Here is a 27389-nt window from a genome sequence, read left to right as displayed (position 1 = left end):
TTTGTGATGAACGTACGAGATTAACAAGGCCTATATCCATACACTTTGAAAGAATAAAGGGGAGGGGTTACATATATTCAGTTTGTTCCTTTTAGGATTCATAATTAAATTCAATGGGTATTTGATAAAGGGTCATGTTCCTACTTTAGCCATTACAACACTCTATCAGACTTCAACTGGGCTCAGCATACAGTATAATTTGTACTTTATTATCATTGATAGTATTATCTGGTTTAGTGATATTAGTACCTGGTTTAGTGATATTAGTACCTGGTTTAGTGACATTAGTACCTGGTTTAATGATATTAGTACCTGGTTTAGTGATAGTAGTACCTGGTTTAGTGATATTAGTACCTGGTTTAGTGATATTAGTACCTGGTTTAGTGATAGTAGTACCTGGTTTAGTGATATTAGTACCTGGTTTAGTGACATTAGTACCTGGTTTAGTGATATTAGTACCTGGTTTAGTGATAGTATTACCTGGTTTAGTGATCTTAATACCTGGTTTAGTGATAGTAGTACCTGGTTTAGTGATAGTATTACCTGGTTTAGTGATATTAGTACCTGGTTTAGTGATAGTAGTACCTGCTTTAGTGATAGTAGTACCTGCTTTAGTGATATTATCACCTGGTTTAATGATAGTGATACCTGGTTTAATGATAGTGATACCTGGTTTAATGATAGTATTACCTGGTTTAATGATAGTATTACCTGGTTTAATGATAGTGATACCTGGTTTAGTGATAGTGATACCTGGTTTAATGATAGTATTACCTGGTTTAATAATAGTGATACCTGGTTTAATGATAGTGATACCTGGTTTAATGATAGTATTACCTGGTTTAATGATATTATCACCTGGTTTAATGATAGTGATACCTGGTTTAATGATAGTGATACCTGGTCTAATGATAGTGATACCTGGTTTATTGATAGTATTACCTGGTTTAGTGATAGTATTACCTGGTTAAGTTATAGTAGTACCTGGTTTACATTAAAGTATTGTTAACACGTAAACTTATTTAATGAACAGGAACAAATAATCTGTTTTGACATAAACATTATTAAAAATGAAGAAAGCAAAGATAGTTTTCCCAACAATTTAATTCAACTGTGCAAACCTCGTTTTCCGCCACAACGAGAATGTAGTAATGTGTTGTGTATTAGGTAGATTTGTTTGCTGAATCTGAGGTATTTTGTTTTTAAAATTAAATTATGCACTTTAAATAGATAAATACATTCTTAATGAGATTGGAAAAAACGCAGAAAATGTTCTGGGCAACATCGGTTTTAGGAGCGATCGACATCTTTGCTTGAAAAAAATTTAAGAGGCATACAGTTACCGTGAATAAAGGATGTTTTTCAAAATGATGTATCAGACCTAGGATACGGAATTGGGAGCTATTCCTCTCGGCTTTTATTTTCCTCAGCTTCTCTGTATGGTTTCCTCAAACACTTCATCACATTATTGTGAATAGCTGACACACAAAACTACTGCCAAAAAGTATGATGTATACTGCATGTTAGTGATATAGAGTTGCCAAAACTCAGCTGAAACTGTTTGAACTTATCAACATTCGCTAATTAACATTGTTCATTCCTAAGTTTTTTGTTGGATCTTAAAGGCAAAACCTTACCGTAAATTGAACACGCGAGACTGTGTCATCAGCGAAATCCTGAATATGCATTGTCGAGTAAGTTTATGGATAAAAAGGACACCCAAAGCAGTGGAAGATGTTTCTTGAACTTTACAGCTAGCAAAGACGGTCAATTTTCCTTTCAATAAGATACAATGTTTGCTGGGCCTTTCAGGTGGGTACTTTCAGTAAGATAGGGTGTTTAATGGGCCTTTCATATGAATAAGCTGTTGACTGTACATTTCAATAAGATTGGATGTTTGATGGGTTGTACAGGTAGATAAGCTGTTTATTCTACCTTTCAGAAAATTAGGGAGTTTGATGGGCTGTACATGCAGATAAGCTGTTTATCGTACTCTTCAGTACGATGAAGCGTTTGATGGTTAGTACAAGCAGATAAGCTGTTTATTCTACCTTTTTATAAGATTGGTTTGTTTGCTGGGTCTTACAAATTTCATTGAATCTTTTGTATCCTTAGGGATCACACGAGATGACGCATAGGTTACTTTACTGGACAGTCTTTAAATATGTCATATGATAGAAGATGAGACACTGAGAGGGTGGGCGGTCGTGTGATTCTTAAGGGTAATACATGTTTAGTAAGACTATTATCAAAATTAAACTTGATAAGAATGGTTTATTAATTTTACAGTTTCATTCAATCTTCCTTACCCAAAGAGATGTTTAGAGAGTATTCTGTGACTGACGTATAATAGGGTCAACAAAGGCTAATCCCTGTGCATTATAAATCAGTAGATTTTATTATGCAAAATTCAACTGAACGATGATAAATATATGTACTTAATTTAATAACAATGGGTATGAGTTGATTAGGTTTAGGTAGAATATAAGAATATAGTTGTCGTTGTAACTTTATGCAATTATACCCACTGACACAGTGATTGGTTGAAAATTAGTACAGACACTTGTATAATGTAGAAAGTAATGTATCAGTTCCAGTTTTTATTCCACAATCTCTCTTAAAAAACATTGAAATGTTGTTTGAATGGAACTCTTCCAAGTAGGAAATATTTTTCGACGCAGTACACAGGGTTGTTCACGTGTAAATAGAAATTGTCTCCAAATTGATCATTTACAAAAACACGATCTACTTCTTTAACAAAACTAATGCTCACACTGATGCATCAAAAAACCATGAATTTCTGTCCCGAACTCAATTTTCTCATGCTAATGAATCTTTTGGTTTGCAAATGTTTTTTATAGAAAGCTTACATTGATTTTATCTCCATATCCTTCAACTGACCACATCCGAGATCACTTCTTGTTATCCCTTCATGCGAAGGCTGATCGATACTGTGAATTCTTCTTGCAGCTTGTCGTTGACAAACTTCATGGTAATATACCCGTGACTGTGTTAACTTTTTCTACGGTCCGCATCTATACATCATAGTAGGCAAACCTATTTTTCCCAGATTTTAGCATTGTCATCTGAATTCATACCATATTTTCTTATGCCCATCCCTACAAGGGAGTAACATACTAACGTTCATTTTTTAGCAGCATTTTTCACTGTGACTGGGTTAGATTAATTATTTCGGTGTTATTAATATTGTGTCATGATATTTCTGATACGGATATTATTGGGACAAATGTGACCAAGGATTCAATAATCTGGATCAACATATTTAGTATGGTTAGAGATATCGTGACTGTTTAGTGATTAGACCTTGTTTTTCTGAAGAATAAAATGTTAGTACCAATTCCCAAGTACGCGTTTGTCCACGAAAGCAACGGCATCGTTTTAATAGGTTAAATCGGCGAGTTAGATCAAAGTTATATTAAAACATAAGACCAGGAACAACAGAAATTATTGAATGACAAGAACAAGAAAAAGAAACGGAACCATGGTTTCGATTCAACTGATTTTACTTTGAATATTCTCAATACAATGTAATACACACTCTACGTGTATTGTTCATCATCGCGCTCACCATGAGCGTATCAAGGATCCTCGATTTCATCATTTTCGGAATTGCCGAATGAATCGAAGGATGCTTGGGTGGCGTAAAATGATATTTCTCAACTCCCATATTCTTTCGAATTTCGCCGAATGGGTTTTAGACCCCACAGGCGACATATTGGAATGTCGAAGGGAATTGTTACAGTTTCTGTTGAAACACGTTTTTCAGAAAAAGGAACTGTATTTATACAAGTCACTATGAACGAAGCCAAATCATTTATATACAAATGGAAATGTACATTTTAATGATTGCATCGGTTCTTTGACTATGACTTCGAGTAAAATGTATAAAACGTTTAGAATGACAGAAATGGCTACAGACTATTTTCCACACTTTTTCAATACCATAGTAAATCAACAGATTTCCCTTCCAAATATTTTTAAATATCATTGCATTGAACCAAACTGCATGCAGAAAGAACAGCTGAGAATCTTTCTACACCTGGTACCACGTCCGCGCTTGATGCATTTCTAATTTTCAGGAAAGGATGTTGGACTATTGTAGATCCGACGTGGATATTTTAAGACTTTAGATAATTATTTATGGAACACAAAAGTATTGATTCCCTGAAGAAAGCCCGAGAATACACTAGCCATCATACACGTCACTCATTCAATCTATCAGTTGTTTATATTCAGTCAAAGCTTTGTGGTTGTTACGTTACTTGAGTGGAACACAAGACGGCTTGCTAGAAACGGTGAGAATAGAAATAGAATGGAAAGGCTGGGGTTTACAAAATTCACAGATCTTGTCCGAGTTTTAGTGATGCTTATTTCATGGACGCCAAATATTATCTTATGTGAGACCCGAAAAATCATTTGATGCAGTTTGCATTCTAAGATTTCTGCGACAGAAGTTACCCAACACTCCAACGTTTGTAAAGTAACTGATACCTAGTAGTAGAATTGCGGGAACACCACTTCGATCGACATTTCAAAACAGATCCAGAACCGTGCAGCATCGTTGAAGCATATGATGTGCTGGACATCGAACCACTGAATCCATGTGACTGTGTTTTGGAAGACAAACAGATACTTTATGTTTATTGTACGAAGTGGATAAATCTCAAGGAAAACAAATTAAAGATATCGATGTCTCATCGTTCTATCCTTGGGTGAATACCCATGTTGAGTGTCCTACTGGTCACTGTCTTGGAATTGCGAGTACTTAATGTCAAAGTATAATATATGAACGAAAATGTTTTCGAGGTGCCTGCAGTGAGAAACCCGATTACCCTGAATTCTCTGACTGTGGATTTTCACCACAAGCAGGGCACATATAGAGTAATTCTCTCTGTATTATCACAGTAAGGGTTTTGTTAGGAAGCTGTAATCTCAACGGAAGCAATCCTTGGATGTCTAGCTGTTTACACGAGAAGCCTTAGAACTCTGCGATAGTTTCATGTAACCCGGTCGGTGCTGTAAATGGTGATGATGGTTTGGAAGACGCTATTTGTTTATTCACAGTGAGGGACCAAAGCTTCCGATCCGTGAGGAATAATGAGTCTCTCAAGGAATCCCTCGGCAGACTGGATGGGGCGAGTCATGCGTGGTTACAACTATAGATCCACATTTTGATTCTCGCTTGAATATTGTTAACGTGTTCTGATTAGTTCCACCGTACCGGCGGCCTAGTGCTTAGATGCCCCAGTGATATACATCACTAAAAAAATGTCACAATGCAGACTTCGTAGCGATATGACTGAAAATTTTTTAAAGCTAATATAAAAATCCAAAAACACACGCACACTCATTAGTTACACCTACGAATGATATCATGTTCTTATTTCTGTTGTCGAACTCTGCATGACTATGATGTCAGATTCAATAATCAGTCAATTGCATTATATAAAAATAAACATGTTTTCAACGAAATTGCTTTGAGTGTCATCTTGAAATCCAACCCCAACGCGGTTTCATATTGTTACAGTCACCCGAACATTTGGCTTAACAAGTCCACATGTACAAAAGTACTAAAGTTTGATAAAATGTAAAGTTCTTCCACAGACGAACGTGTACCGCCTGTTGCCTCACCTCTGCCATTGAAAACTGATGTCTGGTGTACGTCACGTGGAAAAAGAAACGTGTAATCAACAGCAGCCTCGTCGTTTGGATGAAGAACATGTCCTGACGTGAACGTGTTTAAGGCTTAAATTATTCCATGCTGTCAGTTATATATACAGGTTATTAAAACATGAAATAGTTGCACTTTTTAGCACCGAAGATATTAAGTATACGACGTTTCCAGTCCAGAGACGTTTTAAAACTACGTCAACGAGTTTCTGAAATCCAAACAAAAAAGCAGCGGCTATCTTTGTTGTGGTCATACTCCAGTAAAAATAACAGTTCAGAAAGGGCGAACTAATCCATGCTGAATTGTTTGTGGCGAACATATGCTCAACGTATAATATCCAAAGGCTGATAACTAGGTAGTGTCTAGCCTATACTGTTAGCTCATTTACGATAAAGGAAAACTCATTAAAGACGTTGAAATCGTAATTAAAGATATTATCTCAGTGAACTAAAATGATGTTTTATGAGGTTATGGAGTTCGTTCTGCCCCAGACCCCTTCACCCCGCCCCCACCCCCACCCACCCCCCACCCACCCCGGGAAGAGATAGGCAATGTTAATATTGCTGTCTACGTGACAGTAATGCTTGTATCTATCAAACTGCATTTGGTGTTGGACCATTAAGGAATTGTGTCCTCTCTTTTGACACGGATAATTAGTTACAAATAGACAAAGTACAGTGTTGCATAAGTATTGTGAAACTTCACAAAAAGGACATCCAGTTTACATTGAACATTCCAAATGGTCTCTATGTTGTTACTACCTTTACTTGATCATTCCTGTGTATGATTGTCGATGACAATTTACAGGAGAGAATTTGTAGTTTACCTTTGGAACTATGCGAATGCATTTGCAGAGGCTTTGTAAAGATTCAGGTGAAACACAAGGAATATGTTTCACTTGCCCTGGTTGCTATAAGCCACACATTGAAGACAAACGCTTCTTTCTCGACTCAAGTGGTGAACTTTGACGTGTTAAAATAAGCCTTCAAGTCAGTACAAGATCATAACTTTAGTGTCAAAATGGTGATCCTCACGAGATTGTATGTTTAGCAAAAGGTGGTTCAGACTGATTACAAGGAACAAGTGCAACGTGACAAAACCACAACACGGAACCATACAGGGTGCTGTCCTCCAGTATAAAAATGAACCATTTCCAAGACAGAAAGATTATTTTAACCAGAGACTTCCACCGACAATGATGAATTCCACACCAAATCTATGGGATGGAGCCATGGACACTAAGTTCTATCAAGTCGAGTACAATGTTGTGCCTTATGCCAAGAGTGATGCTGTACTTGCGAGATTAGCGATGCATCACTATTGAAAAGGCTGTCGTTTGTGTTTCCAAATGTGAGTCTCATGCAAGTACTCACAAACCAATATGGATACCACTCCCTCATCGAGAAAAAAGAGAATTAACTTTTTCTGTATCTTGCCTGGTTATTGTGGTGTTTCCAGAAAGATTCCAGATATTCAAAGGGAAATGGCCTTAATATCTGGAAATATCTACTCCTAAAACAATTGCGAGAGCAGAATTTGTCTACTTGGGACAAGTAGGCAAAGTACAGTGTTGCATATGTATTGTGAAACTTCACGAGAAGGAGATCCAGTTTACCTTGGACATTCCAAATGGTCTCTGTGATGTCACTACCCTTATATTGTCATTCCTGTGTATGATTTTTGTGGATACTTTAGATGATAGATTTTGTAGTGTACCTTTGGAACTATGCGAATGCATTTGCAGAGGCTTTGTACAGATTCAAGGGAAACTCAAGGAATAATTGAATCGCACATGCCATAAGCTTTGTAATCAAGACACAACTCGATGTGTTTGCTATGCAACCGATTATGAAAATGATCGTCCAGGGAGTAGAATTTGTTCCAATATCATCTTTGACCGACACAGATCCTATCAAGCTTGAACTCAAAGGACAAAATGAATAATGCATTGATTGGAATAACACTTACTTGTACCTGAAGGTAAAAGTTCTCAAAACGGGTAACACTAATCCAGACGTCGGTGTCAGAGTTGATCCAGTCAACATTTTCATTAATTCGTTGTTCAGAGAGGAGGATTTGTACTTGAACAACCAATTAATCAGCTTTATCGTGGACACTTACCCTTACCAAGATTACCTCGATAATCACTTGACGTATGGAGAAGAAATCTGGATGCATTAGTGGTGTAGAAACTTCACTATTTGGATGCCTTTAACGACACGGAGCATACAGAAACTGAAGGTTCTCGCAGTATTGGATTTAATGACCGCCAAACGAAGGGCGTAGCTTAGAACGTATTCATTATTTACACTTCGACATGTATGGTTGAATGGTATTGAATGTCTAAGACTAAATCGAAGTAATCCGTATTACATTTGATGACTGATGCTAACGAGCACAAACATAACAGCAAAGAATCCATACTCTAATTGCATTATATGGAAAACTTGCCTAAACCGGGTAACTACACTGGTCATGCTCTGGGCAGATTTACAGGGACATATCACATACGATGAGTAGTATCCGAAACATTTAACATTGCCTCTGAACTCTAATCAAAGATCAAGATCATGTCTTCCAAGTTCAACAGCCTAACAGTTTGGTCACTGACATCGGCATTGATGCTGCCGTGGACAGACCTATTGATAAAACTCCTTTCTAGTTCCGCCACTTTAAGGTGTCTAAGATGGAAATGACCCAAGATGGTCCGACGTTATGTACCAGATCTTTTGAACCAAACTTTGCCAAGAGAAATGACTTGAGATATTATTTTACTCTGAAGTTACAAGACAGTTAGGAACCAACAGTACCCACCGCATTTCGTACCATGATTATGCAGGAGGATATGCTTTGTGGGGATTTCATTTCATTTTAGACCAGGACATTGACGAGGGATCTTTCCACTCTATAAAGTCATGCCACTACTGTGTAAATCTTCCGTTTGCACCTGCCCTAGAATTTGATAATACTCCAAAAAGCAGCAGTCGGAGAGAAGTGATCATATATTTTTAAAACAAAATCTGGAAGCAATGAAAGTTGGAGAGGAATTTACTTTTGAATGCAGAACAGAACTTAGTGACTCTAGCTTCCTGTGGGGAAAAAAGAAACCACCGTCATGAACTCACAATAGCCAGAACAAAAATATCATTTAGTTCCCTCTTTTGCTCGCCACTTTGCTAGTCACACTCCTCACCAAAGAACATTGTTATGGTTGTCAAATCGATCATCCTATCAAGTGAAACACGATAAATGTTTGTTAATAAGTCAAAGAGAAAATATGGGAAATTTCCAGGTCCTTTTTTTAAAATATGTTAAATATGAATTCATTTCATATCATCACCTGTGAAGATAAATAGAAGAAAACTTCATTACTGCTGATAAATAACCGCCTTGAATCGTGTGTTAATGATGAACTTTCTCATGAAAAACCTAAAACATTTGAGCTTAGGTCTGTTTGATTTCCCAATTAACAGTGTTGAATATTTTGATTCCTATAGAATTGATCATCTGGAAGAGGATGTCATCTACATTATCGGAAGAAATTCTGTATCCATTCAATTCAAAAATGTGATATTACAAGGGTCGGATTCGTTTGTGTCTGGAAACCTTTGTGTGTACTGGCTTCATCAACGCATCCCATTAGACTATTTACTGACTTATTTTGAAAACGATTTTTTTATATGTTTCAAAAGTAGAAATGCGGTTTAGTGATCTTTATCTTTAGTTGATATAACAATGAGCGGTGTTATTGGAAGTCTAGTCTTACTCCACAATGTTCCCATCCTAGTGTGTGTGTGTGTGTGTGTGTGTGTGTGTGTGTTATTTGGATATTTAACGTAGCTTTAACAAGTTTTCAGTCATATCGCTACGATGTCTGCAGTGTGGCAGGTTATAGTGATGTCTAGCTCTGGGACATCATGCCGCGGACACGTAGCATGATGTCCCGCCCAGCCACCTTATCCTGACACCAGGTCGACCAGACCTAACCTTAACCGTTTTAATGCTAAGCGCCAAGCGAGGCAGATGTTAGTACCATGTTTATAAGTCTTTAGTATAACTCGGCCGGGGATCGAACCCACGACCTCCCGCATCCTAGGCGGACGCTCTAACCACTAAGCCACCGGAGCGGTCATCCTAGTAAATATGTTTAGCATTTGTTTGGGTTCGGTTGAAAATAACAAAATATATTAGAACATTAACGGCATTTTATGTTAAGTCCTAATTCGCATTATGTAGGGAAGCAACAAGAGGGGCCATCAAGAGGGATATGGTGTGGCTCAAGTTGGCAAATAAGCTGAACAGGTAAGTCTTGAATGAACAAGTAAAAAAGGAGAACATGGAATTGGCAGAGGAAAAGAAACAGAAGGAACAAAACCAAATGTTCCTTCAGTAGCAGCTATGCCAAAAAAGAGGTTGAGCAACCGCAATACGAACAGGAGCCCCTCGTTCCACAAGTGGAGAAATGGGAATCTAAGGCTAACCTAGCCAAATTTGCCCTCTTCGTGTATGTTAACCTTTGTGGTGGGGATCAAAAGGCTCCGGAGATTTGCTGCCGGAGGACTCCTATAAGGGAGGTGCGGCCACTAATGGGGGTTGAGTCTGAAAGAAAAACGTTCCTTTTCGAGGTCATTCAGAGATCCCAGAAACAGCTATATTATTCAGTTCTTGACAAAACCCTATATTTTACCTGTGGATGTCTTTCTCGCTTCTACAGTAACTAAAACGTAAATCCCATAATTTATACTATTCTGTCTTGTGTTTTTGTCTATTTGTATGCGTGATAGATTGATGTGAAAAAGTCACAACAGTCACTGACTTTGAAAGTCACGTAACATATTCTTCGGCGTTCCAAACTATATCATACCTCAGTCTACAATATGATTGGGTAAAATAAAGCAAACCATGACTGAAATATATCATATTCATTTTCATTGTTGCAACCTCCATGTCAGTTAGGATCCGCCCGTAGATTGTATATAAAGATTTCGTACCCACTTGTAGCATTTATCATCAATTCTACAAAATTATAAGACACAGCAAAGGGGGTGGCAAATTGGCCGAAGCTATAAGACTATTGCAGACGATATAACACTTGAACCGAAGGGACATGTGTGCAGCAGCCCATGGATTGCTTGAAGAAATGACAGAAGAGGGGACGGTAACAATCAACAGAGTCTGGGATAAGAACGACAGAGATACAGAAAAAATAGAACGAGAACTGGTGCAGGAACGCCTCTACATGGAAAGTTCACCAACAAAGGCAGACCAAAATTAAGAACAGAGCCCAGTATCGGAGATATGGTCATTACATACATGTGTGGCCAAACATTCCAGCTCTTTTGAGTTCGAACATCAACATCCCATTTTCATTGTCACTCCGTTCTTTCTGAAACAGAGATATAACGCAATCATTGCCAATATTTGTGATTTGTTCGTATCTGTCTCTGATGATTAGATCTTAATCTGTCATGGGCATTTGTATGCAGTTTGTGAGCACTCCTACTTTCTTAAGTTTTATAAGTATGTATGTGAGTATAGTGTCGGTATATCTTCACCCTTTACTGTCCTTGCAATTCATTGCTAGGATTATAGGGATTATACGGGTGATAGGATGGTGGTAGTAGTTTTGTTTATACGGTGATGGTAGGGGAGTTGAACATGGTTAGGAATATCATGGTATTTAGATAGTAGCAAGAATGATGATAAATTAAATAAAAGTTTCCTGTAACTTAATGTGTTTTGTTTCTGCGTATTTATAATGCTTGAGAAATTAATTAGGGAAAATGCCAGTAAGTTTCGATATTCCAAAACAATGTATACGAGAGGCTGATGCAGTGAATACCCACATTGCCAATGGTTATTTTTAACAAATAATAGATCATACGAATATTTTTTTTTATAAAATAGTTGATAAAAGCATTTTCACAATTATAATTATGATCTAAAAGGTAGCGTAATGCTAATTTAAAATTTTAGTATGTGAAGTCTCTTAAATTATATTTCCTATATACTGCAGATGTTGTTCTGTTGTATATTTTTATCGCAGAGCAGTACAACTTGTAGAACCTCGCCGAGACCTACGTCGCACTTCCAGTGTTCGCCAAATCACTGATACTGTTCACCCTCCGTTTTATTCACATTTTGTAATCTTCGAAATTTTCCTACTTTCCATGAATCACTGCAGTTCAGAGGAACTTTTCACACTGCAGCCAATGTTGTGTTACTGATGTCGTTGACTAACTAATTAGGAGACATATTTTACACAATGAAAAAACAGTTCTTGTAAGTTTCTGATCTTGGGTTCAATCGATGGGGGGATCCTCCAATTTCGTGTTCTGTCCCTCGACATAGACTCCGCACCCAAAGCTTTTGTTAGGGTTGTGGGAATAATCCGTCCACTTCAGGTCACTCGAGAAACTTATCTTCCAGTATATCGCCAAATGATTGATCAATGTTGACCTGCTAGATTCCCTCAGATAAGATCTGTCCCGACGTTGGTCCATAGTGACCAGGTGGGTTCGTTTACCCAACCTCGAGAAATCGGAGCTTTTTTCATCTCAACTTTTCATCTATGGCAGGATGAAATTTCTCACGGACAGAGAATTAGTTCTTGTCGCTTTGGATAGAGTAGACAAGATACTGTAACTGTTTGAGGCTCTGAGAGCCATGATCACGCTGCCAACCACATTAATTATCTTTTCTGGAGACCATGAACTCCTCATCAGACCAGATTCCCCTAGGAAAATTGCACTTGTACCCTCTTCGCTGTCTTCTTCCAACAAAGTGGAAACCGCAGAGAAACTTCTGATTACTCAGATTGCTTAAGATATAGATTTCCATTGTCACTGATCTGATGGATGAATCGGGACCAAATTATATAGGCGCTCCCATGCATGTCCCTGAATCTCACCCCTATCAAAGTCTAGTTGGAATGCTCAACGGGAAAGACTATTTCTACTGGGTTCATGGTTTAGTGAAGAATACTGTGAACATCAACAATATGGAAATGAGAACAATGATTGTAGTCCATCATGGTTACATCGACACAAATAATTAATAGCCATGTGGCGGTCTTCTCCAACAATACATCGGCGGTAGTGTTCCTCAGGTGACAAGGAGACACACATGGATTTACTTGTGTCAAGGATAACAAAAGACTTTGAATTTACGTTTCCCCAGTCTCAGACCAGAGTGCCTGGGCAGCGGACGCTTTCAACCTGACATGAGATCATCTATGCTTCTGTCTCATGGGTACTTCAATTCGGACCATCACAGTAAAATATATATTAAAGATAGATACACAGTGCATTGTTTTATTTTATGGCTCCATCTGACTCTTTTTATCAAGGTAGACAAATATATCATTCTCTTCCATCAATGGTCATCACATAATACAAAATTTAACATTCAAACGTCATAACACCAATTTGTTCACGCTATATAGAAATATACGATCTTTTACCACCTGTATGTACTTCTAGTATCGTATGACCAAGTCCGCTCAGCCGCTTCCAGCAAGCCGTTGCCGTTTCAGTTGTGTGACACCAGAGGACTAGAGGAGGCCCAAGGTTTGGACGCTCACAACGTCAGGTTTATCACTGGCGGGAATATGCAAGATTTTTTATTAGGTTTGTAAAAGAAAGGTTATCATACATAATAATTGAAAGTAGGACTTAATGGTATAAGTTGCTATGCACTCCCAGTTTTTAAAACTATTTGTAATCCAATTGAAACAAAAGTACACTGGTCTTTCACTTTAAAGGTACCATATTATAAAGTACTCCTTTTTTAAGGCATGTATTATCATGGATCCAATTACTTTATGTAAATTTACACACCGCAATGGAAGGCAACTTCACCTGTAAAATGATACACGTTTGTGACTTAACAAAACAGTGTGATGGTATGGAATGGTTGTAATTATAACTGGCCTTAATAAATACGTAACAACAGTTATTCTGGTCATGTAAAGAAATCCCTGTATTGGTTAGAACCTAAATGTTGAACAGGCAATTGGAGCATTATCAAAAATCCATTTGACGTTAACAACATTCTTGAAAAGATGTTTTGCCAGTTTAACGTACGCCATTATTAGCATATTTCGTGCCTTCTTCCACCAGAGTTGATTAACCACCAACATGAAGCAATAAACCCTAAAAGGAGAGCACGCTACAAGTCATATACACAGTAATTTACAAAAATGTACAAGTACTTGGAAAACATTGGTCTTGAATTGTACGTGATTTGCCATATTTGTGCTTAGAGTAGTTACAGCAATATGTCAACACAATGTGAATACATTATTTTAATCGTGACTTTGTTATTTACATTCCTGTTTCTAATTGACTTTGTCATCTTGACAAGGAGATATATTTATTTTTAAATTAAATCGCCATTCTTTCCATTGAATATACAGATTAATATCCTTTTCAGCTGCATTTATGATATTTAATAGAAAAAAATATATTGAACTTTCCAGAATCAATTTTGTCTGACTTCATCTTTGTCAGGTTGTTTCTTGATTTATCAGCATCTTCTTGTGCAAGATAGTAATGGACTTTTACCCTCTTTACAGTTTATGATAAACATTTTTCTCTCTTTGTCGTTCAATCCACCGGAACCGTTTTCACGTCATCCACTGTATTGCATTTGTTCTTGATGGCAGCACCGTTGATGTTCTACCTGAAAAAAAAATGAAGGCCATGCAAGCGAAAATGAACGAAAGGTGTAAAGAGTTTCGATGCACATAATTAAACATGTCTTCCTCATCATCCAAAATCAGTGATCATAATTTTTGTATCCATCCATTTCATGTTAGAGTCATTTGTATCAAACACATGTGCACATAGTTTCTGTACTTGTCTTACACAAATACCATGATGTATTTGATATAATGGCTTCATTGAGTCAATAATTAATTTGAGTGTTTTATGTGTGCATTTTCATAGTTTTCATACCTTGTCAGAGTTTTAATTATGCCACTTGTACATGATGGCACATCAAACTGTTCTGCTAGAAGCAAATTTTCATCCTGAACTTTCTGAGGCACATGTCACTTTACATTCCCAATAAGGGCGACTAATATGAATCTCATTTTAACTGCTAGGTTATGTTACGGCCAATTTCACTTTGAGATAAACTAATAGGAACTATTCGTCTTTCAGCAATATTCAGGAGATTTAGGTACCCTTTTTTCTTTTATAATCTTACTCACCGGTGTCTTGTTTTTTCATTGTTCAATAACTCTATTAATTTATGATATAGTCTTCATTTTGTCCTGGAAATATTTTTTTTTCATTTCATGTCATATGAAAACCATATATCTTTTACAAAATAAATTTGAGTCAGTAAAATTAAAATCCTTTTTAGCACATAAGGAAAAAACTATTTCCTATATAAATACAAAATGAATACTGACTAGCAGCTAAGCAGTACCTTTAGATTAGATCACAGGGAAACAGGTAAGAGAAACATAAATTATTTACAAAATGTCTGATGTTTAGCATGCTCCGTTTAGTCGATATTTTTTTCGTGAACCTTCTCCTTTGCATCATATGTTGCTTCATACATCTTCCATGTATTAGTTGTAATGGTTTACATTCAATCATCATTGTTACACTTTTTTGTTTTTAATACCTTCTTTGGTTGGTTTTGATGATGTAAATTGTGAAATCTATTTTTCGTTTGCTCACACATTACGTCCACAGAGGAATAATTGAAACTGTGTAATTGAAAATCTTCATGTCTTAGGAACTTTTCCATTTTATGACCCTTTGATGATAGTCAGGATGTACTATCTGCACAAATCTATTTTCATTTCAACGTTTTATTCTGTTCACCAAAAACATTCCAACGAGTTTAGGCTTGTTTAAAACAATAGCTTCAACATTATTTTTGTTTGCAATCTCTTATTCACCACAATCAGAACATTTGAAGATACTTTATATTAAACGACTTTCTGGGTGCCTCAGTTGGTTCTTCTAACAACATGAATCTGACTATTGAGAATACATTAAATGTTTGTAAACATTTTCAGGTGTGCTTCAAGTAGTTCTTTAAACAAAAGTTGACAAGGTATGCCTCTGTGTAGAAGAATATCTATCCATCATCTTCAAAAGTGAATTGATCTCAGATCTTGTGGACAAAGTCCCCCAGGTTATGGGGTTACCACGTGGACACGTGCTGCCCTTGAAGAATTATGGGAAGGAGTGTGAGCTGGATGTCAACGTCAGCATTTTGGTACCGTTGAATCTGCGCCAAATTATGAGGTTTTCCCACGATGTCTTGTTCAACTTCCTGGACAATCCTGACAAATTAGGGATAAACAAATTGAAAATGAAAGAATAAACTTAAGTTTAAGTCTATCCAGAAATAGGAAATGTTTTTTTTTTCTTTTTCTAATTTCTCTTTACATATACTTAGGTATGCTTGTTATCTCTCAAATATATATATATATATATATATATATATATATATATATATATATATATATATATATATATATATATATATATATATATATATATATATATATATATATATATATATATATATATATATATATGTCTGTGTGTGTGTTAAAGGATGTATTAACTGCATTAAGCCAGTGTTCAAATATATGGAGATTTTTAAACTATTCGAAACATAACTGGAATATGATTTGCATTATCACCTATTGAAATTGAAGACAGTAAATTGTACTAATGCTTAAATAAGCAATGTCCACCATCCAGCTAATGCAGTTTTAATTGTTTTTGCGTTATCACTGTTCGAAGTTGTTATACAAATATCTTCATTTGCATGGAAAATAAAACTTAAACTTAACTATTATCGTACTTGGGAACTTCTTTGAATGTATTTTTATAGGTTCCTTGAAGGCTGTCAAGAGCTGATTAGATTTTCCAGTGAAAGTGTCCTTATTGTTTGCAAGATGGTTTCTGTATGTTTTAATGTTTATGTGTCAGCATCCTCAAATAACCTCTAACCCAATTTCGTTTTTAACGATGAGAACTTATTCTATCTAAAACAGCCCTATTCTCTTTAAATTTTAATCGGTCAAGGATGTTTAATAAGACACCAGCATACGAAAGACTATTTAGTGCCTAAGCATTAGAGGTAAAGTACCTTGCCCAGAAATAAACCACAGCCGCCGACTTGGCCTGGTCAGGTGTATGATTAGGTACCTGCATCCCGAATTAATGTATGATTTCTGTGAAAAGATATGTGTGGTACATGTTCTTCATTTGTTATTATCGTAATCAAGATGTAAATCTAAATGAAGTCTTTATATACATTAAGACTCACCATTCTCATTTACAAATAACCCTTACAGACGTTAGATATGGAAAATATTATCAACAAAGTAATAGTACTGGATTAAAGTGTTGAAGACAGATAAGTTCATTGCTTGACCAAAGTGTAAACGCTTATTTCCCTCAGTGAAAGAAACAGTGCACCGTCATATATTTATGTATAACACACACCCCTTTTCATTAAAAAAAGGAAATAAGAACGTATATACAAATTATGATTGAACGATTAAGAAGTGTAATACAATTAAATTTTCATCCCATCGCATTCAGGTGAAAGAATACAGCTATGTGTTTTGGCGCGGTGACAAGAAATTTGATTCACACGGATGTATGTATAAATGTCTACAGAATCAAGATTTAAAAAAATATCTGATTTGAACTATATTAAATGTTCTTAAATAAATGTTATGTATCTGACCTTATATTGGTATAATATCGTAACGATTATGTTATTCGTTGCAAATTAACATTTTACATAGTTACGAATATATGCCCACAAACTTAGTAACATAAAGAAGCGAAACCAACAAGTTTTGTAAACCTTAACAAATAATTTAATTATCGATGTTATAAATGAAATTGTAAAAGGAACTTACAATATTAAGAAGTGAATCCAAAATGATCCTAATAAAGTTATATGAATGTCAAAAAGGTTATTAATAGGTATTTAACGCAGTGAAACATTTGACCGTGTTGTGGGAAACCCTGCGTGCTATTAATAGTGCATATGTGTTTTAGCGCAAACACATGACCAGGACAATATTGAGATTCCGGCAATTCATTGTATTCTTAAAAAATACGTTATGTTACTGTAATACAGTAAGCCCTCGTATATCTGCTGACTTAATGATCTGTAATTAAATCGTTGTTGTAATAATAATAATAATAATAATAATGAGTGATTCTGCACTTACCATGGATTCTTTTATTGAAAAATTAGCTCGACAACGACTTGATGCATTTAAGCAGTATCTGCCAGTCCATGATTCTGTCAAGCAACAGTTACATCAACGCCCTGATGCTCATGTGGAATTTACAGATGGTACAGAACATATATTTAAACCAGTCACAAAAGCCACAAAAGACCTTCTTTCGTTAACCGAAACAATAGCAGAAAGAACTATAAAATACCAAAAAGAATCTCCGAGAGTTTCCAGCTGATATAGCCGCTACTCAATCACCATTACAACAACCCGCATATATATCGAACTTATTTCCTCATGAGACTGATTATACAGAAGATCAGCCAGAAGTTGTTCAACTACCACCAAAAGTTAGAATTAAACTGGAAGATAAATTTACTGAGGAAGGTATTGCCGCTATTAGAGATGAAGATCAAATAGTTGATATTTCCGCGTTTGTGTGGGAAAAAGGAAAAAATATCTGTAACCTGAACTTTTAAAAAAGTAAGTCATGAAAAATGGCGTAAATATTTATATCGTATTTTTACCTATACGGATCAGGTCAAAGAAAATTATGAAGATCTTAAACTTTTTAACAGGGTGGTAGATTAGCATGCTAGACAAGTGCAAATGGGAATAGAAATTAAACACGAAAAGAAATGGACCGTCAACTTGAGAAAGTAGATGAGGAAGGAAAATCCGGTGTAAAAACTAAATCTCAAAAAAGGGAAGGTGAAAACCGAATAAAATACCCACCCGACAGCGTTCTTTCGAACCACAACCAGATCCACATGATGAACCATTTCAAAGAGCAACAGGAAGTGGCCTTGCCACTCACGATCGACGTTATAAAAAACAAAGTGGTAATGTGATCGCTGAATTGTCGGTGATTCAAGATAAACTTTTCACAATAAAATCCTCGCTGATGTTGATCGACTATAAATTCAGATTTGTGGAAGACGAGCCTGCAACAATTGCCACTAAATCATCAATGAAGCATCCGCTATTTGTCAGCGTTTACTTACCGGTGGAGTTATAGACAGTCCAGTCTATCGGGCACTGAATTACCGGCGATTACTAAAGTGAGTGATCAATTAGATCGGCGATAACATTCAAATACATGCTTGTACAAAATCCCCAGCGAAACCTGAAAACGTGACGGTGATAAATTCACGATTACCGGTTTATAAAATGATCTACGGAGATGGACTCGGCGATGTTATTCAGGGTTGATTTAAAAGGATCGCCCCAAAAGCTATCCCGATCGCAAAGCAATTAGGCCTGAAAGCCATCGTGATAAGGGTATTGGAACTATTGATGATGTCGGTAGTAGAGCATTCTAAGCGATCAAAAATAGACTCGCACGATTAGTACGACGAAACCCACAGCAGAATGTAAAGCGGTCCAGTGCAATCATTCCAGTAAAACTGCCCAGCACCGATGTGATGCCACCAAGTTTTAGCAAAATAATAAATCAAACTTCAAATGAGCGGCTGAAACAATTAGCTGGTGGGCCATATCTGACAAAAGCTGCCGACGAGATAGAAAAAAACGTAACTGCAAACCTAATAGCCGGTAATGGTCTGTTACGTCGTCGTCGCTGGTCAACCATTTATTGATCAATGTTGAAATGTCGTTAAAGACAGCATCGAATATAATTAAAATGTTCAAACGTGTATCTGATCCAACATTTTACATGAACGCACCAATAGACAAGGATGAGTCTGTGTGTGATTATGAATATTATTCTTATGAAGCACGAGAATCAGACTAACGTGGAAGAATCGAATAACACGTCCAACTTACATCAAGGTAATTTTTGCACGCCGAGGCATTTGTTGAGGTTCACTGTAAACTTGTGAAAAATGATGAAACCGCAAATGCAGCAAATGAACGATGTGGATTCGTTAACAATGGTATTATGGTAATGTTTAACAGTGCCAGATATATCATTGATGGTAGAGAAATCTAAGCATGCCTCGGTTAGGTTGATTTTATTACGACAGTTTTGGTACTACAATATGCTCCTAATAGTATTCACGGTCCGCCCGTCCTTCCACAATTTTCGCAAAGGACATTGTTGATGACGATAAGCAGCACCTCATGATACAATTAGCACAGGCTAGTGCCGATTTTTCAGCGACCATTCAGAATTCAACCTGGCATTTGCAGCATGGCGATCTCAGGTTAACGCCGATCGTGGATTTTTCTGTGCGATACCGTTGTCAGATATCTTCAGATTCTGCAGGCATGTTCGAAAAGATATCTTCGGAGCAAAACATACGGTTGCACTGGTTCAAAGGGTCACATACAACAATGCTATCTGGCGTGATGGGATATGTGGAGGTGATGCTGGTAAAGTAACACTAACAAACCTAGCATTGTGGATACCCATGATGATTCCGTCGTTAAAAGAAGAACAACGATTATTCTCGTTCATGAATAACGGTGGCAAATCAACGCTGTCGTGGCTGACAATGACCACAGACACAGCTCCGGGCACAGCAGGAATATTTTCATGGCAGATCGCATCACAGTAGGGACTTTAAGCACCATTACACATATTCGTGGCATTTCAGCGTGCCTCAAGTGTAACGATCAGACAGCAAACCCAATCATGTTTGACAGGTTAGGATGAGGATAAATGGACACCAAGAACCATCCGAAGACAAAATATTGAAGTTTGACTTAAACAACTTTGCACGGGTGTATGATAGTTGAATGAGATTTATGGGGTGTGATCAGAATATCGACGCTGGTATGCAGATATCTCAGCGGGATTTCTCAACGCTGTATCCAATCTACTATTCTCTCTGAAACACATCGATTTGTTTTGACAGTCAGTCGTTGACGGATACGTGCGAGCTACTGATGGTTCTGCGTCAGCTGGTGATTACAGAGCAATCGCTGTTATATTGTCAGATAAAACAAGTTTGTCCCAGTAGAGCCATATTATTATCAGGTTGAGCAACAACTGGGTTTTATCCGACCCAGATGGATCAATTATAATATATCGAATACAGTGTGGTAGCACTGGATTATGCTTGACCGGGGCTTGCTCACGCGTTACTGGAAAATCACGTTCATATTGTACAAATATTATATTATTTATAATCATGAGTTTATATTGTGTTCGATGCAAGACAGTCACTGATACAAAATTTATGAGAGCAACCACGTTGGGAAATAACACACCGGCACTTACAGGTAAATTTGTAAAATGCGGCTCACAAAAATATTAGTTTGTGAGTTTTCCTGTTGCAACTGCGGCCGGCGATATTGCTGAGGCAATCGGAAAAATATCTGGAACGCTATGGGCTACGTATCCTGGGACTAACATCTTCCAAGATATAATTACTGTGGTCCTAGAACTTGCCTTCATATTAGACTTGACCAAAAATATCAACCAAACAAGTCGAATTACCGGTAAATGCGATTGATCAATCGTGCCATGTTCATGATGTAGAGCATAAAAATCCAGATCTACAACAACGACATATCGCGGATGTCAAGTTGATTCACATGCTGAATTCGATAAAGAATAATAGCATAAAAGAATCACTCGCTAAATGGTTTAATTGGTTGATAAGATCGGCGATGAAAGATAAAATCGTGTTGGGAGCTGGCAATTAAACGCCAACAATTACATAATGGAGTCGAATTATTATAGTCCAAGAGGATATTGGAAAGGTACATCAGCAGGTGTCACACGTGCTGTAGCCGCAAATTGGTCGTCACGACAGGCCATATGGCAAATTTATCTTTCACGTCCCAAAACGATTCAGCTTGGAATGTTTGATGTCAGCACACCCACGAAGTTCATCGTGCAGATACCTTGTTTTTACCACATGACGTACATAAACTGCCCACATACAAATACGCACTGGCTGTCGTAGATGTTGCAAGAACGTACAAAGAGGCTGAACCGGTACAATTGCTATAGGTTGTTCCTGGCAAAGAATTTCTCGGTGCAGTAACGACGCTGCTGAAACAACATAATGCTAAAATCAAACGTGGAGACACCACGATACATCGACATCAAGCAGTCGTTTAACGATTTAATCAAACACTTGCACGGAGACTCTTCGGGCATCAATATTTCCAAGAATTACTGAGCGGAACGATGAGCGTTCAGGACAGATATCGTGAATGGGTTGGGATACTACATTATGTGGTGGCCGCGTTAAACAACGAGATCACGAGTGGAATTCTCATGAAACCTGTAAATGCAGTTGTGAAGGGAAAAAAACACATACCACTACGAAACTCGCCAGATCACCGGATAACGCTGTAGACAACCATGTATAACTGAGATATTTTTGTTACTCTAGACAGAGACATATTTTTTTGACCATTCTATGTTGTACAACCCCTCCTGGAACCTCGAAGATATCATTAGAAACGAGTTTTTATTTTGCCTCCGTTCCTAGAATATCAACAAGTATATTTTATATGCGTATATCTGTTGGTCGATAACTAGTTGATCAGGATTATTTTCCTTCTGAACCTCAAATAATTTACTCTGAAATGAATCACGGACGTTTTTCCTGGATAAAACTATTAGATAATTAGGACGTTATAAGTACCAGGAATCTTACAATAGAGTCTCTGAAATTGCTGTACGCAGTATATCACACTGAATTTTGTCAGGTTGTAATCTAATTAACGATTTCAGTTGTCGTAGGTGTTCATCCTGTGATCGATGGTAGTACAACACTTCTTAATAATGGCTAACATAGCTGATATACCATTAGTGTGATGAATCACCTGTAAATGGCGGAAGCTGTCCATGATCGTCAAAAGTGATAATTGCAGTAGACTGTGTTAATAACCAATCAAGAAACATTTCTAAAACATCTTTTGATACCGTAAAATCTCATCCCAGATAAATATTTTCGGGATATATTTCTCACCCATTCGTTTGGAGGTCCATGCATCACCTCGCCATCTGAAGAAACTATGAGACATGCATGCGTTGACTCCACGTTGTCTCCTCTCTCTGGCAAGCTGGTGAGTTGACGTCAACACAATCATATCAGAGTTTTTAAATAATTATATAGCACATGTTATTTTTACCAGAACCACCTGATCATTCAGATACACCGTGCTATGTCTCGTGATTGTATCGTTTACTGATTGACTGTGATGATGATGGTTCTCATAAACTGACATTAAGGTAATACATATCTGGTGTTTTAACGTCAGCCAACTCTGAATATTTGCGTATTTGCTCACGTTTTATTCGCCATGAATCCCAGTTGACACCGCTGGTGTCTTCTTCGATATATGGCTCCGAAAGGTTAATTTTACAAGGACTAATATAAAAAGAATCCGTGGCGACTCCAACAGCGTCATTGGGAAATCTATTAATCATAGATAATAGGTTTATTGATGAGTAGGCCAGCATGGATGATAGCAAATGAACAAATTGAGGAAAATTGTCTTCGCTGTAGCTAATGATCGTGTCAATAATTATTCCATTTGCATGTTGCATTTCTCAATGACACCAATATACCTTTTGCCGCTGTGTCCTTGATGACAAAATCTAATTCTGCTGGATCCATAATTAATCTTGTACAACAACGTGAGGAACACTGAGTAAATGTACCAATAATATTTCTGCATATTTCTTTGTCACCTTGCGGTAACCAAACATGCTTTTGTTGTTTGCTTTTGTTTACCGTTAACGACGTTAAATTCTTAGTGTCTAACATATCTCGTAATAACACTATTGCAGCCCAGCCACGCTGATTTTTTACGCAGCAGTCGTTGTGATTGACATTGGTAACTAATATTTTATTTAAGTGTCTACCAAATCAAACTGGTAAATAATATAATGAATCAAGTAAAAATTTTGATTAACAATGATGAATTTAAGAAGCATCCGATAGTTATTAATTACGAATCAAGTAGAGCCGGAGTTATACGACATTGTCATCTGAACAAAAACTGTAGGAAATAGCAATAACTTTAGTTACATTATGATCGGTATTGGAATTTCTGGAAGTAAAAAAAATTAATAATTATCTTCCTCACAATTTTGTAAGAGTGTGTCAATTGCATAATTAATGAAGGTCAGTAGTTAAGTGGGATACCCTAGCCTCAATGGGAATTAGCATTACAGGACCCCCCTGGGACAATCTAGCCTCAATGGAAATTTAACATGGAGAAAAATCGTGGGACAATCTAGCCTCAAGGGGAATTTAACATGGGACAAAGTCTTGGGTCACTCTAGCCTCAAGGGGAATTGAACATGGGAAAAAGTCTTGGGTCACTCTAGCCTCAAGGGGAATTGAACATGGGATTTTTTTAAAAATTTTTTTTAAATTTAAATTTAAATTTAAATTTAAAAAAGGGGTAGGCAATTGAAAAGTCATTCTCTTTTCGAGAAATATGGCTGGCCATGAAAAGGGCCTTTGGGTTTATGTTAATGTATCGATTAACATAAAGGGCACCGCATTGGTCTTCTTCTTGTCCTTAGGCTGCGTCTCACTGTTGGCCCGTAAATCAGCACTCTTTTGAGGCATCCTTGTCTTTCTACGTAGATCCTACGTATCCACAGACTGGTGTTTGTCCTGTGGACAACGGTCCACTTGGATCGGACATACATGAGCATGTCCGTCCTGAACATCATGGAAGACACAAGCGTAGAAGATTGCACATCGGTCCACATCTTGAAGCGACGAGAACAGGTGAATCAATGCAGTGAACTGCGCTTATTTATAGGTAGAGGTAGGATTGAAACGGATTGAGTTCATTCACCAATCCGAACACGCGTTACAAAATTCAGTCAGCCCGCATCCAATTCGAAGAGAACACCCACATTTCTCGAAAAGAGATAGCCCTTCAATTTTGCCAATAGCTCAAAAATAAATAACCCACCCATTTTACCCTTATAGTACGTGTCTTTTTGTATGAGTGCGTGAGTGTACTTCTTATTTTAAAATCAAAACTCAAAGACACTTACCTTATATCATTAATTTATTCTTTTATCCATTGTTATATTCCAATTCACAATTCACAACATAACACTTTAATAAAATGTTCATTGACTTCTTCTTTCTCCTTGTTTAGTCTCTCTGTTTTTTAAATTTATTCACCGTCTTTTCCTCATTTTCTTCCCTTCTTCTTTTCTTCTCCTGTTTCTTTGCCTCTTGTAAATAGAATTGTCTTCTTTCTTCCTCTTCTTCCTCTGAAGAATACCTCTCTTCCTCTGAAGAATCTCTCTCTTCTTCTGAAGAATTCCTCTTTTCTTCTGATTCCTCTTGTTTCTTTTTTGGGCAATCTGGAGACCAGTGTCCTTTTTCTTTACAATAATAACAGGTATCTTGACTTTTGTTTTTTTTAGCCCCTGTTTTTTTTTTCTTTTTTGACGGTCTGGACACATTGAAGACCAATGCCCTTTCTTCTGACAGATATAGCAAGTATCTTGACTTTTATCTCGAAAGGAAGGAGAGTAGTCCGTCGGCTGGTCTGAAGAGAATTTTCTAATGACCCCTCGCAAAGCTCTGACGAAACGTTCGATTTGGTTAGTCTCTTCCATCGTTGTGCTCGGCTTGAGAGTGAAATGAATAGTGAAAAGGACAAGACACACACCCTTTTTATATACGCTGGTCTGCCATGACTATAAATTAGTCTATGGTGTTTAAACTTGAGTCATTTGACGTTTTACACTCAAGATGAAACGATCCTATTCATTTGAGAAGAAAGAAGAAGAAGAAAGTAAGAGGCAGAAACGTGATCTATCACCTCGAACCAGGGCTGAAATCTTGGCACAAATTCATGCCAGTGATTTTGAAGAGGACATGAGTGAACCAGAATTTGAAACCTCTAAACCAAGTTCGCCACCCTTAGTCAACCCTGAAAAATACTATTCCATTCGAGAGACGGAAAAGCGCTCCTCTAGAAAATTTAGAACCACGGCTTACAAATACACGGTGAAGTTTAAAGATTTCAAGGCTGAAGTGCCCTTAGAGAAAGCAGAAGTGTTTATCACTGGGGTGTGGGATTCTCTGCTCACTGCACTCAAGCGACAATGTCAACCCAAAGAAGACGATCGCTTGAGACTTTCCATACAACACGACGGTTTGAAATCCCCTGTTTGGATCGAGTTTAGCACCCCTGCAGAATTGACTGCTTCCAAAGTCATGGACAAGATTCAACACGTGCAACGATCTAATGAACAGTTTGACACCACCGATGGAAAGGCCACACTGGACATGACCCACGTCTCTCCTCCTCAAGGGACTGGACGCAAAAAGATGTTATTGGTGGACGACCTTCGCAACACCAAAACAAGTCTCGTCCGAATTAACAACCCTCAGGACCAGATGTGTTTAGCTCGAGCCATCGTGGTGGGACGAACCTATGCCAACAAGAACGACACGACAGAATGGAAAAGAGCCTGGAAAACTATTCGACAATCGGACCGAGCCAAACAACGAAACGAAGCAGAACTCCTGTTGCAACAAGCTGGTCTGTCCAAAGACGCACCCTGTGGCATTCCTGAGATGCAGAAATTGCAAGATGCCCTAGCTCCACGCTACACCTTGAAAGTGCACCCTCAAGAAATGCGTGGGTCTCTGTTGTTTCGAGGCCAAGATTTTAAGGACGGAAAATACATTCATGTTCATTATCACGATGACCATTTCGATACCATTACCACTATCACCGGATTCCTGGGATACGGTTATTATTGTGAGAAATGTGATTATGGTTATAACAATCGAGAGCAACACAAGCATTGTGGAATGAAATGCCCAGGATGTTTGGCCTCTCCACCCTGTCTGAGCGAAGAACCAGTACCTTGTTCAACTTGTCTGCGCACGTTTGTCAGCCCTACCTGTTACCAACAACATTTGAAAACACAAGGTTCACAGAAGAAATGTGCTTGTCAACTCCTGAGATTGTGCCCTACCTGTGGAGAAGGCCTACGTGCCAATAATGCCAAGGCACACGTATGTTCAGGAAAGAAAAAATGTCACATTTGTCACCACATCGTGGACTTGGAACACCAATGCTACGTGCAAAAATACCAACCCCCACCAGAGAAAGAGGACGGTCACAAGAAGAAAGGCAATTTCATCTTTTTCGATTTCGAATGCATGCAAGAGACTGGCATTCACATTCCTAATTTCTGCGTGGCTCACCGAGCGTGCGAGAAGTGCATTCAAGAACCTATCTTCAGTCATTGCCCTCACTGCAGCAAGATTCCCGGAGGGCGTGAAAAAATCTTTCGAGGACCGAACACGTTAGCCGATTTTGCCCAATGGGTCTTAGATCCCATCGACAAGACGTGGAGCCAAGAGAACATCGAACGTTACGGAGATTGTCATCGTCATGCCACGGTGATGGCTCACAATTTTTCCGGATACGATGGACAGTTTCTTCTCAGATACTATACGGAACAAGGTACCGAGCGTCCTAAAGTGACTTTGAACGGAGCCAAAATCATTTTCATGCAAGTGGGACAAGTGCAGTTTA

At 37.6% G+C, this 27389-nt stretch overlaps 1 non-coding gene across 1 annotated transcript; it reads right to left on the bottom strand.

Annotated features, from left to right (window-relative positions):
- Nucleotides 1-9746: 9746 nt before the first annotated feature.
- Nucleotides 9747-9823, bottom strand: Trnap-agg (transfer RNA proline (anticodon AGG)). The gene has a single exon. It is a non-coding gene; the product is annotated as a tRNA-Pro (tRNA).
- Between the last annotated feature and the right edge of the window lie 17566 nt (nt 9824-27389).

Source organism: Sinohyriopsis cumingii, chromosome 2 (assembly GCF_028554795.1).
Source record: "Sinohyriopsis cumingii isolate HCF-2022 chromosome 2, ASM2855479v2, whole genome shotgun sequence".
Classification (NCBI taxonomy): Eukaryota; Metazoa; Mollusca; class Bivalvia; order Unionida; family Unionidae; genus Sinohyriopsis; species Sinohyriopsis cumingii.
Note: the sequence above shows the minus strand (reverse complement) of the source record. Positions and strands in the feature narration are given on the sequence as shown.